The sequence below is a fragment of the Anomaloglossus baeobatrachus genome, chromosome 4 (genome assembly GCF_048569485.1).
Source record: "Anomaloglossus baeobatrachus isolate aAnoBae1 chromosome 4, aAnoBae1.hap1, whole genome shotgun sequence".
Lineage (NCBI taxonomy): Eukaryota > Metazoa > Chordata > Amphibia > Anura > Aromobatidae > Anomaloglossus > Anomaloglossus baeobatrachus.
In genome coordinates, this window is record NC_134356.1 from 565,001 (window position 1) to 577,447 (window position 12,447).

The window sequence follows — 12,447 nt, forward strand, 5'->3', positions numbered from 1 at the left end:
ACAGACAAAGAGACAGACAAAGAGACAGACAGAGACAGGGAAAGAGACAGACAGCCAGGGAAAGACAGACAGGAAAAGAGACAGAAAAAGAGACAGATAAAGAGACAGACAGACACAGACAGACAGGGAAAGAGACAGACAGGGAAAGTGACAAACGGACACAGACAAAGAGAGAGACAAAGAGATAAAGAGAGAGATAAAGAGACAGACACAGACAGACAGGCCCCCCTCCCCCACACCAAGGGACAGAAGCACTGCAGGGGGTTATTAACCTGCAGACAGGACAAATAAAACATAGAATTTACAGAGCAGCACGCCTAAAATACAAACCTACACAACCTCTCCCTCCTTCTTTCTTAATAAGTGAGTACGCCATGAGTTCTACACAGACCTCTGACCACCTCACTTCAGTCCATGTTGCCCAGCTGTGGATAGTCCCTTGTACAGTGGTAGGGTTGGAAGGAAAAGTCTCCCTTTGTGTCCTCCTTCACTCAAACTGAGTTTCCTAGATAGAGATGACCCTGCTGACCATAAGAGCTTACACTCTACAGGAGAAAGGATCCTGCTGACCATAAGAGCTTACACTCTACAGGAGAGAGGGCCCCACTGACCATAAGAGCTTACACTCTACAGGAGAGAGGACCCTGCTGACCATAAGAGCTTACACTTTACAGGAGAGAGGACCCTGCTGACCATAAGAGCTTACACTCTACAGGAGAAAGGATCCTGCTGACCATAAGAGCTTACACTCTACAGGAGAGAGGGCCCCACTGACCATAAGAGCTTACACTCTACAGGAGAGAGGACCCTGCTGACCATAAGAGCTTACACTTTACAGGAGAGAGGACCCCACTGACCATAAGAGCTTACACTCTACAGGAGAGAGGACCCTGCTGACCATAAGAGCTTACACTTTACAGGAGAGAGGACCCCACTGACCATAAGAGCTTACACTCTACAGGACAGAGAGGACCCCACTAACCATAAGAGCTTACACTCTACAGGAGAGAGGACCCCACTGACTATAAGAGCTTACACTCTACAGGAGAGAGGACCCTGCTGACCATAAGAGCTTACACTCTACAGGAGAGAGGACCCCACTGACTATAAGAGCTTACACTCTACAGGAGAGAGGACCCTGCTGACCATAAGAGCTTACACTCTACAGGAGAGAGGGCCCCACTGACCATAAGAGCTTACACTCTACAGGAGAGAGGACCCTGCTGACCATAAGAGCTTACACTCTACAGGAGAGAGGACCCTGCTGACCATAAGAGCTTACACTCTACAGGAGAGAGGACCCTGCTGACCATAAGAGCTTACACTCTACAGGAGAGAGGGCCCCACTGACCATAAGAGCTTACACTCTACAGGAGAGAAGACCCCACTGACTATAAGAGCTTACACTCTACAGGAGAGAAGACCCCACTGACTATAAGAGCTTACACTCTACAGGAGAGAGAGGACCCCACTGACCATAAGAGCTTACACTCTACAGGAGAGAGAGGACCACACTGACCATAAGAGCTTACACTCTACAGGACAGAGAGGACCCCACTGACCATAAGAGCTTACACTCTACAGGAGAGAAGACCCCACTGACTATAAGAGCTTACACTCTACAGGAGAGAGGGCCCCACTGACCATAAGAGCTTACACTCTACAGGAGAGAAGACCCCACTGACCATAAGAGCTTACACTCTACAGGAGAGAGGACCCCGCTGACATCACTTCCTCTCTCGGGGTGGGGGGGTTATATTGGGGGCTTCGGTATGTTCCGGAGCTGTAATCCCTCCGCAGTCGCAGTTATTTCTTCGCACGTCACAGTTTTTTCGTCCGTGTTATTATAAGATAATTTGTATAATTTACGTCCGGCCAGAACTCTGATAACGACGTCTGCTTCCCGTCCCCTCCACACAATGAGGCCGGGGACCCCCACTGCCAGACCCCGCTCCACAAATGTCACCACTGCAGAAATGTCCAACACCTGACACTGATCCCACAGCAAGGACAACACTCCAGTCACCTCCAGAGCTGCACACACTATTCTGCTGTTATATCGTGTCTTATCCTCCAGTCACCTCCAGAGCTGCAGTCACTATTCTGCTGTTACATCATGTCTTATCCTCCAGTCACCTCCAGAGCTGCAGTCACTATTCTGCTGTTACACAGTGTCTTATCCTCCAGTCACCTCCAGAGCTGCAGTCACTATTCTGCTGTTATATCGTGTCTTATCCTCCAGTCACCTCCAGAGCTGCACTCACTATTCTGCTGTTACTTCATGTCTTATCCTCCAGTCACCTCCAGAGCTGCAGTCACTATTCTGCTGTTATATCGTGTCTTATCCTCCAGTCACCTCCAGAGCTGCACTCACTATTCTGCTGTTACATCATGTCTTATCCTCCAGTCACCTCCAGAGCTGCAGTCACTATTCTGCTGTTACATCATGTCTTATCCTCCAATCACCTCCAGAGCTGCAATCACTATTCTACTGTTATATCATGTCTTACCCTCCAGTCACCTCCAGAGCGGCATTCACTATTCTGCTGTTACATCATGTCTTATCCTCCAGTCACCTCCAGAGCTGCACTCACTATTCTACTGTTATATTATGTCTTACCCTCCAGTCACCTCCAGAGCGGCACTCACTATTCTGCTGTTACATCATGTCTTATCCTACAGACACCTCCAGAGCTGCACTCACTATTCTGCTATGATATTTTGTCTTATCCTCCAGTCACCTCCAGAGCTGCAGTCACTATTCTGCTTTCCATTTTGTCTTATCCTCCAGACTGCTACAGAGACTCACACCCTCCTCTCCCCTCACTGTCTGCTGCCTCACACCCTCCTCTCCCCTCACTGTCTGCTGCCTCACACCCTCCTCTCCCCTCACTGTCTGCTGCCTCACACCCTCCTCTCCCCTCACTGTCTGCAGCCTCACACCCTCCTCTCCCCTCACTGTCTGCAGGCTCACACCCTCCTCTCCCCTCACTGTCTGCAGCCTCACACCCTCCTCTCCCCTCACTGTCTGCAGCCTCACACCCTCCTCTCCCCTCACTGTCTGCAGCCTCACACCCTCCTCTCCCCTCACTGTCTGCAGCCTCACACCCTCCTCTCCCCTCACTGTCTGCAGCCTCACACCCTCCTCTCCCCTCACTGTCTGCTGCCTCACACCCTCCTCTCCCCTCACTGTCTGCTGCCTCACACCCTCCTCTCCCCTCACTGTCTGCTGCCTCACACCCTCCTCTCTCCTCACTGTCTGCAGCCTCACACCCTCCTCTCCCCTCACTGTCTGCAGCCTCACACCCTCCTCTCCCCTCACTGTCTGCAGCCTCACACCCTCCTCTCCCCTCACTGTCTGCAGCCTCACACCCTCCTCTCCCCTCACTGTCTGCTGCCTCACACCCTCCTCTCCCCTCACTGTCTGCTGCCTCACACCCTCCTCTCCCCTCACTGTCTGCTGCCTCACACCCTCCTCTCCCCTCACTGTCTGCTGCCTCACACCCTCCTCTCCCCTCACTGTCTGCAGCCTCACACCCTCCTCTCCCCTCACTGTCTGCAGGCTCACACCCTCCTCTCCCCTCACTGTCTGCAGCCTCACACCCTCCTCTCCCCTCACTGTCTGCAGCCTCACACCCTCCTCTCCCCTCACTGTCTGCAGCCTCACACCCTCCTCTCCCCTCACTGTCTGCAGCCTCACACCCTCCTCTCCCCTCACTGTCTGCAGCCTCACACCCTCCTCTCCCCTCACTGTCTGCTGCCTCACACCCTCCTCTCCCCTCACTGTCTGCTGCCTCACACCCTCCTCTCCCCTCACTGTCTGCAGCCTCACACCCTCCTCTCCCCTCACTGTCTGCTGCCTCACACCCTCCTCTCTCCTCACTGTCTGCAGCCTCACACCCTCCTCTCCCCTCACTGTCTGCAGCCTCACACCCTCCTCTCCCCTCACTGTCTGCAGCCTCACACCCTCCTCTCCCCTCACTGTCTGCAGCCTCACACCCTCCTCTCCCCTCACTGTCTGCTGCCTCACACCCTCCTCTCCCCTCACTGTCTGCAGCCTCACACCCTCCTCTCTCCTCACTGTCTGCTGCCTCACACCCTCCTCTCCCCTCACTGTCTGCAGCCTCACACCCTCCTCTCCCCTCACTGTCTGCAGCCTCACACCCTGCTCTCCCCTCACTGTCTGCAGCCTCACACCCTCCTCTCCCCTCACTGTCTGCAGCCTCACACCCTCCTCTCCCCTCACTGTCTGCAGCCTCACACCCTCCTCTCCCCTCACTGTCTGCAGCCTCACACCCTCCTCTCTCCTCACTGTCTGCAGCCTCACACCCTCCTCTCCCCTCACTGTCTGCAGCCTCACACCCTCCTCTCTCCTCACTGTCTGCAGCCTCACACCCTCCTCTCTCCTCACTGTCTGCTGACTCACACCCTCCTCTCCCCTCACTGTCTGCAGCCTCGCACCCTCCTCTCCCCTCACTGTCTGCTGCCTCACACCCTCCTCTCTCCTCACTGTCTGCTGCCTCACACCCTCCTCTCCCCTCACTGTCTGCTGCCTCACACCCTCCTCTCCCCTCACTGTCTGCTGCCTCACACCCTCCTCTCCCCTCACTGTCTGCAGCCTCACACCCTCCTCTCCCCTCACTGTCTGCAGCCTCACACCCTCCTCTCCCCTCACTGTCTGCAGCCTCACACCCTCCTCTCCCCTCACTCTCTGCAGCCTCACACCCTCCTCTCCCCTCACTGTCTGCAGCCTCACACCCTCCTCTCTCCTCACTGTCTGCAGCCTCACACCCTCCTCTCCCCTCACTGTCTGCAGCCTCACACCCTCCTCTCCCCTCACTGTCTGCAGCCTCACACCCTCCTCTCCCCTCACTGTCTGCAGCCTCACACCCTCCTCTCCCCTCACTGTCTGCAGCCTCACACCCTCCTCTCCCCTCACTGTCTGCAGCCTCACACCCTCCTCTCTCCTCACTGTCTGAAGCCTCACACCCTCCTCTCCCCTCACTGTCTGCTGCCTCACACCCTCCTCTCCCCTCACTGTCTGCAGCCTCACACCCTCCTCTCCCCTCACTGTCTGCAGCCTCACACCCTCCTCTCCCCTCACTGTCTGCAGCCTCACACCCTCCTCTCTCCTCACTGTCTGAAGCCTCACACCCTCCTCTCCCCTCACTGTCTGCAGGCTCACACCCTCCTCTCCCCTCACTGTCTGCAGCCTCACACCCTCCTCTCCCCTCACTGTCTGCAGCCTCACACCCTCCTCTCTCCTCACTGTCTGCAGGCTCACACCCTCCTCTCCCCTCACTGTCTGCAGCCTCACACCCTCCTCTCCCCTCACTGTCTGCTGCCTCACACCCTCCTCTCCCCTCACTGTCTGCAGCCTCACACCCTCCTCTCCCCTCACTGTCTGCTGACTCACACCCTCCTCTCCCCTCACTGTCTGCTGTCTCACACCCTCCTCTCCCATCACTGTCTGCAGCCTCACACCCTTTTCTCCCCTCACTGTCTGCTGCCTCACACCCTCCTCTCCCCTCACTGTCTGCAGCCTCACACCCTCCTCTCCCCTCACTGTCTGCAGCCTCACACCCTCCTCTCCCCTCACTGTCTGCAGCCTCACACCCTCCTCTCCCCTCACTGTCTGCAGCCTCACACCCTCCTCTCCCCTCACTGTCTGCAGCCTCACACCATCCTCTCCCCTCACTGTCTGCTGCCTCACACCCTCCTCTCCCCTCACTGTCTGCAGCCTCACACCCTCCTCTCCCCTCACTGTCTGCTGCCTCACACCCTCCTCTCTCCTCACTGTCTGCAGCCTCACACCCTCCTCTCCCCTCACTGTCTGCAGCCTCACACCCTCCTCTCCCCTCACTGTCTGCTGCCTCACACCCTCCTCTCCCCTCACTGTCTGCAGCCTCACACCCTCCTCTCCCCTCACTGTCTGCTGCCTCACACCCTCCTCTCTCCTCACTGTGCAGCCTCACACCCTTCTCTCCCCTCACTGTCTGCAGCCTCACACCCTCCTCTCCCCTCACTGTCTGCTGCCTCACACCCTCCTCTCCCCTCACTGTCTGCTGCCTCACACCCTCCTCTCCCCTCACTGTCTGCAGGCTCACACCCTCCTCTCTCCTCACTGTCTGCTGCCTCACACCCCCCTCTCCCCTCACTGTCTGCAGCCTCACACCCTCCTCTCCCCTCACTGTCTGCAGCCTCACACTCTCCTCTCCCCTCACTGTCTGCTGCCTCACACCCTCCTCTCTCCTCACTGTCTGCAGCCTCACACCCTCCTCTCCCCTCACTGTCTGCTGCCTCACACCCTCCTCTCTCCTCACTGTCTGCAGCCTCACACCCTCCTCTCCCCTCACTGTCTGCTGCCTCACACCCTCCTCTCCCCTCACTGTCTGCAGCCTCACACCCTCCTCTCTCCTCACTGTCTGCTGCCTCACACCCTCCTCTCCCCTCACTGTCTGCAGCCTCACACTCTCCTCTCCCCTCACTGTCTGCTGCCTCACACCCTCCTCTCCCCTCACTGTCTGCTGCCTCACACCCTCCTCTCCCCTCACTGTCTGCAGCCTCACACCCTCCTCTCTCCTCACTGTCTGCAGCCTCACACCCTCCTCTCCCCTCACTGTCTGCTAACTCACACCCTCCTCTCCCCTCACTGTCTGCTGCCTCACACCCTCCTCTCCCCTCACTGTCTGCTGCCTCACACTCTTCTCTCCACTCACTGTCTGCTGCCTCACACCCTCCTCTCCCCTCACTGTCTGCTGCCTCACACCCTCCTCTCTCCTCACTGTCTGCAGCCTCACACCCTCCTCTCCCCTCACTGTCTGCAGCCTCACACCCTCCTCTCTCCTCACTGTCTGCAGCCTCACACCCTCCTCTCCCCTCACTGTCTGCTAACTCACACCCTCCTCTCCCCTCACTGTCTGCTGCCTCACACCCTCCTCTCCCCTCACTGTCTGCTGCCTCACACTCTCCTCTCCACTCACTGTCTGCTGCCTCACACCCTCCTCTCCCCTCACTGTCTGCTGCCTCACACCCTCCTCTCCCCTCACTGTCTGCAGCCTCACACCCTCCTCTCCCCTCACTGTCTGCTGCCTCACACCCTCCTCTCCCCTCACTGTCTGCTGCCTCACACCCTCCTCTCCCCTCACTGTCTGCAGCCTCACACCCTCCTCTCTCCTCACTGTCTGCTGCCTCACACCCTCCTCTCCCCTCACTGTCTGCAGCCTCACACCCTCCTCTCCCCTCACTGTCTGCAGCCTCACACCCTCCTCTCCCCTCACTGTCTGCTGCCTCACACCCTCCTCTCCCCTCACTGTCTGCTGCCTCACACTCTCCTCTCCACTCACTGTCTGCTGCCTCACACCCTCCTCTCCCCTCACTGTCTGCTGCCTCACACCCTCCTCTGCCCTCACTGTCTGCAGCCTCACACCCTCCTCTCCCCTCACTGTCTGCTGACTCACACCCTCCTCTCCCCTCACTGTCTGCAGCCTCACACCCTCCTCTCCCCTCACTGTCTGCAGCCTCACACCCTCCTTTCTCCTCACTGTCTGCTGCCTCACACCCTCCTCTCCCCTCACTGTCTGCAGCCTCACACCCTCCTCTCCCCTCACTGTCTGCTGCCTCACACCCTCCTCTCTCCTCACTATCTGGACCCTCACACCCTCCTCTCCCCTCACTGTCTGCTGCCTCACACTCTCCTCTCCCCTCACTGTCTGCTGCCTCACACCCTCCTCTCTCCCTCACTGTCTGGAGCCTCACACCCTCCTCTCCCCTCACTGTCTGCAGCCTCACACCCTCCTCTCCCCTCACTGTCTGCAGCCTCACACCCTCCTCTCCCCTCACTGTCTGCAGCCTCACACCCTCCTCTCCCCTCACTGTCTGCAGCCTCACACCCTCCTCTCCCCTCACTGTCTGCTGCCTCACACTCTCCTCTCCACTCACTGTCTGCTGCCTCACACCCTCCTCTCCCCTCACTGTCTGCTGCCTCACACTCTCCTCTCCACTCACTGTCTGCAGCCTCACACCCTCCTCTCCCCTCACTGTCTGCAGCCTCACATCCTCCTCTCCCCTCACTGTCTGCAGCCTCACACCCTCCTCTCCCCTCACTGTCTGCTGCCTCACACCCTCCTCTCCCCTCACTGTCTGCAGCCTCACACCCTCCTCTCCCCTCACTGTCTGCAGCCTCACACCCTCCTCTCCCCTCACTGTCTGCAGCCTCACACCCTCCTCTCTCCTCACTGTCTGCAGCCTCACACCCTCCTCTCCCCTCACTGTCTGCTGCCTCACACCCTCCTCTCCCCTCACTGTCTGCTGCCTCACACCCTCCTCTCCCCTCACTGTCTGGCAGCCTCACACCCTCCTCTCCCCTCACTGTCTGCAGGCTCACACCCCTCCTCTCTCCTCACTGTCTGCAGCCTCACACCCTCCTCTCCCCTCACTGTCTGCAGCCTCACACCCTCCTCTCCCCTCACTGTCTGCAGCCTCACACCTTCCTCTCCCCTCACTGTCTGCAGCCTCACACCCTCCCTCCTCCCCTCACTGTCTGCAGCCTCACACCCCCTCCTCTCCCCTCACTGTCTGCAGCATCACACCCTCCTCTCCCCTCACTGTCTGCAGCCTCACACCCTCCTCTCCCCTCACTGTCTGCAGCATCACACCCTCCTCTCCCCTCACTGTCTGCTGCCTCACACCCTCCTCTCTCCCTCACTGTCCTGCAGCCTCACACCCTCCTCTCCCCCTCACTGTCTGCAGCCTCACACCCTCCTCTCCCCCTCACTGTCTGCTGCCTCACACCCTCCTCTCCCCTCACTGTCTGCAGCCTCACACCCTCCTCTCTCCCCCTCACTGTCTGCTGCCTCACACCCTCCTCTCCCCTCACTGTCTGCTGCCGTCACACCCTCCTCTGCCCTCACTGTCTGCTGCCTCACACCCTCCTCTCCCCTCACTGTCTGCAGCCTCACACCCTCCTCTCCCGTCACTGTCTGCAGCCTCACACCCTCCTCTCTCCTCACTGTCTGGAGCCTCACACCCTCTCTCTCCCTCACTGTCTGCAGGCCTCACACCCCTCCTCTCCCCTCACTGTCTGCTGCCTCACACCCTCCCTCCCCTCACTGTCTGAGCCTCACACACCTTCCTCTCCCCTCACTGTCTGCAGCCTCACACCCTCCTCTCTCCTCACTGTCTGCAGCCTCACACCCTCCTCTCCCCTCACTGTCTGCAGCCTCACACCCTCCTCTCCCCTCACTGTCTGCAGCCTCACACCCTCCTCTCCCTCTCAGTCTGCAGCTCACACACCCACTCTCTCTCCCTCACTGTCTGCAGCCTCACACCCTCCTGCTCCCCTCACGGTCTGCAAGCCTCACACCTCCTCCTCCCCTCACTGTCTGCTGCCTCAACACCCTCCTCTCCCCTCACTGTCTGCTGGCCTCACACCCTCCCTCTCCCCTCACTGTCTGCAGCCTCACAACCCTCCTCTCCCCCCTCCCTGTCTGCTGCCTCACACCCTCCTCTCCCCTCACTGTCTGCTGCCTCACACCCTCCTCTCCCCTCACTGTCTGCAGCCTCACACCCTCCTCTCCCTTCACTGTCTGCTGCCTCACACCCTCCTCTCCCCTCACTGTCTGCTGCCTCACACCCTCCTCTCCCCTCACTGTCTGGAGCCTCACACCCTCCTCTTCCCTCACTGTCTGCAGCCTCACACCCTCATCTCCCCTCACTGTCTGCTGCCTCACACCCTCCTCTCCCCTCACTGTCTGCTGCCTCACACCCTCCTCTCCCCTCACTGTCTGCTGCCTCACACGCTCCTCTCCCCCTCACTGTCTGCAGCCTCACACCCTCCTCTCCCCCTCACTGTCTGCTGCCTCACACCCTCCTCTCCCCTCACTGTCTGCTGCCTCACACCCTCCTCTCCCCTCACTGTCTGCAGCCTCACACCCTCCTCTCCCCTCACTGTCTGCTGCCTCACACCCTCCTCTCCCCTCATTGTCTGCAGCCTCACACCCCTCCTCTCCCCTCACTGTCTGCTGCCTCACACCCTCCTCTCCCCTCATTGTCTGCAGCCTCACACCCTCCTCTCCCCTCACTGTCTGCTGCCTCACCCCTCCTCTTCCCTCACTGTCTGCTGCTCACACCCTCCTCTTCCCCTCACTGTCTGCTGCCTCACACCCTCCTCTCCCCCTCACTGTCTGCAGCCTCACACCCTCCTCTTCCCTCACTGTCTGCTGCCTCACACCCTCCTCTCCCCTCATTGTCTGCAGCCTCACACCCTCCTCTCCCCTCACTGTCTGCTGCCTCACACCCTCCTCTTCCCTCACTGTCTGCTGCCTCACACCCCTCCTCTCCCCCTCACTGTCTGCAGCCCTCACACCCTCCCTCTCCCCTCACTGTGGTCGCTGTGATGTCATCACTGGAGTGTGTGAGAGAAGGGATCTGGACGTAGGTCGCTGTGATGTCATCACTGGAGTGTGTGAGAGAAGGATCCGGACGTAGGTCGCTTGTGATGTCATCACTGGAGTGTGTGAGAGAAGGATCCCGGACGTAGGTCGCTGTGATGTCATCACTGGAATGTGTGAGAGGATCCGGACGTAGATCGCTGTGATGTCATCACTGGAGTGTGAGAGAGAAGGATCCGGACGTAGGTCGCTGTGATGTCATCACTGGAGTGTGAGAGAGAAGGATCCGGACGTAGGTCGCTGTGATGTCATCACTGGAGTGTGTGAGAGAAGGATCTGGACGTAGGTCGCTGTGATGTCATCACTGGAATGTGTGAGAGAGGGATCCGGACGTAGGTCGCTGTGATGTCTTCACTGGAGTGTGTGAGAGAAGGATCCGGACGTAGGTCGCTGTGATGTCATCACTGGAGTGTGTGAGAGAAGGATCCGGACGTAGGTCGCTGTGATGTCATCACTGAGTGTGTGAGAGAAGGATCTGGACATAGGTCGGCTGTGATGTCATCACTGGAGTGTGTGAGAGAGGATCCGGACGTAGGTCGCCTGTGATGTCATCACTGGAGTGTGTGAGAGAAGGATCTGGACGTAGGTCGCTGTGATGTCATCACTGGAGTGTGAGAGAGAAGGATCCGGACGTAGGTCGCTGTGATGTCATCACTGGAGTGTGTGAGAGAAGGATCCGGACGTAGGTCCGCTGTGATGTCATCACTGGAGTGTGTGAGAGAAAGATCCGGACGTAGGTCGCTGTGATGTCATCACTGGAGTGTGTGAGAGAAGGATCCGGGGGGACGCGTAGGTCCGCTGTGATGTCATCACTGGAGTGTGTGAGAGAAGGATCCGGACGTAGGTCGCTGTGATTGTCATCACTGGAGTGTGTGAGAGAGGGATCCGGACGTAGGTCGCTGTGATGTCATCACTGGAGTGTGTGAGAGAAGGATCTGGACGTAGGTCGCTGTGATGTCATCACTGGAGTGTGTGAGACGAAGGGATCCGGACGTAGGTCGCTGTGATGTCATCACTGGAGTGTGTGAGAGAGGGATCCGGACGTAGGTCGCTGTGATGTCATCACTGGAGTGTGTGAGAGAGGGATCCGGACGTAGGTCCGCTGGTGATGTCATCACTGGAGTGTGTGAGAGAAGGATCCGGACGTAGGTCGCTGTGATGTCATCACCTGAGAGTGTGTGAGAGAAGGATCAGGACGTAGGTCGCTGTGATGTCATCACTGGAGTGTGTGAGAGAAGGATCCGGACGTAGGTCCGCTGTGATGTCATCACTGGAGTGGTGTGAGAAGGATCGGACGTAGGTCGCGGTGATGTCATCACTGAGTGTGTGAGAGAAGGATCTGGACGTAGGTCGCTGTGATGTCATCACTGGAGTGTGTGAGAGAAGGATCCGGATGTAGGTCGCTGTGATGTCATCACTGGAGTGTGTGAGAGAAGGATCCGGACAGTAGGGTCGCTGTGATGTCATCACTGGAGTGTGTGAGAGAAGGATCCGGACGTAGGTCGCTGTGATGTCATCACTGGAGTGTGTGAGAGAAGGATCTGGACGTAGGTCGCTGTGATGTCATCACTGGAGTGTGTGAGAGAAGGATCTGGACTGTAGGTCGCTGTGATGTCATCACTGGAGTGTGTGAGAGAAGGATCCTGGACGTAGGTCGCTGTGATGTCATCACTGGAGTGTGTGAGAGAAGGATCCGGACGTAGGTCGCTGTGATGTCATCACTGGAGTGTGTGAGAGAAGGATCTGGACGTAGGTCGCGGTGATGTCATCACTGGAGTGTGTGAGAGAAGGATCTGGACGTAGGTCGCTGTGATGTCATCACTGGAGTGTGTGAGAGAAGGATCTGGGACGTAGGCCGCTGTGATGTCATCACTGGAGTGTGTGAGAGAAGGATCCGGACGTAGGTCGCTGTGATGTCATCACTGGAGTGTGTGAGGAGAAGGATCTGGACGTTAGGGTCGCTGTGATGTCATCACTGGAGTGTGTGAGAGAAGGA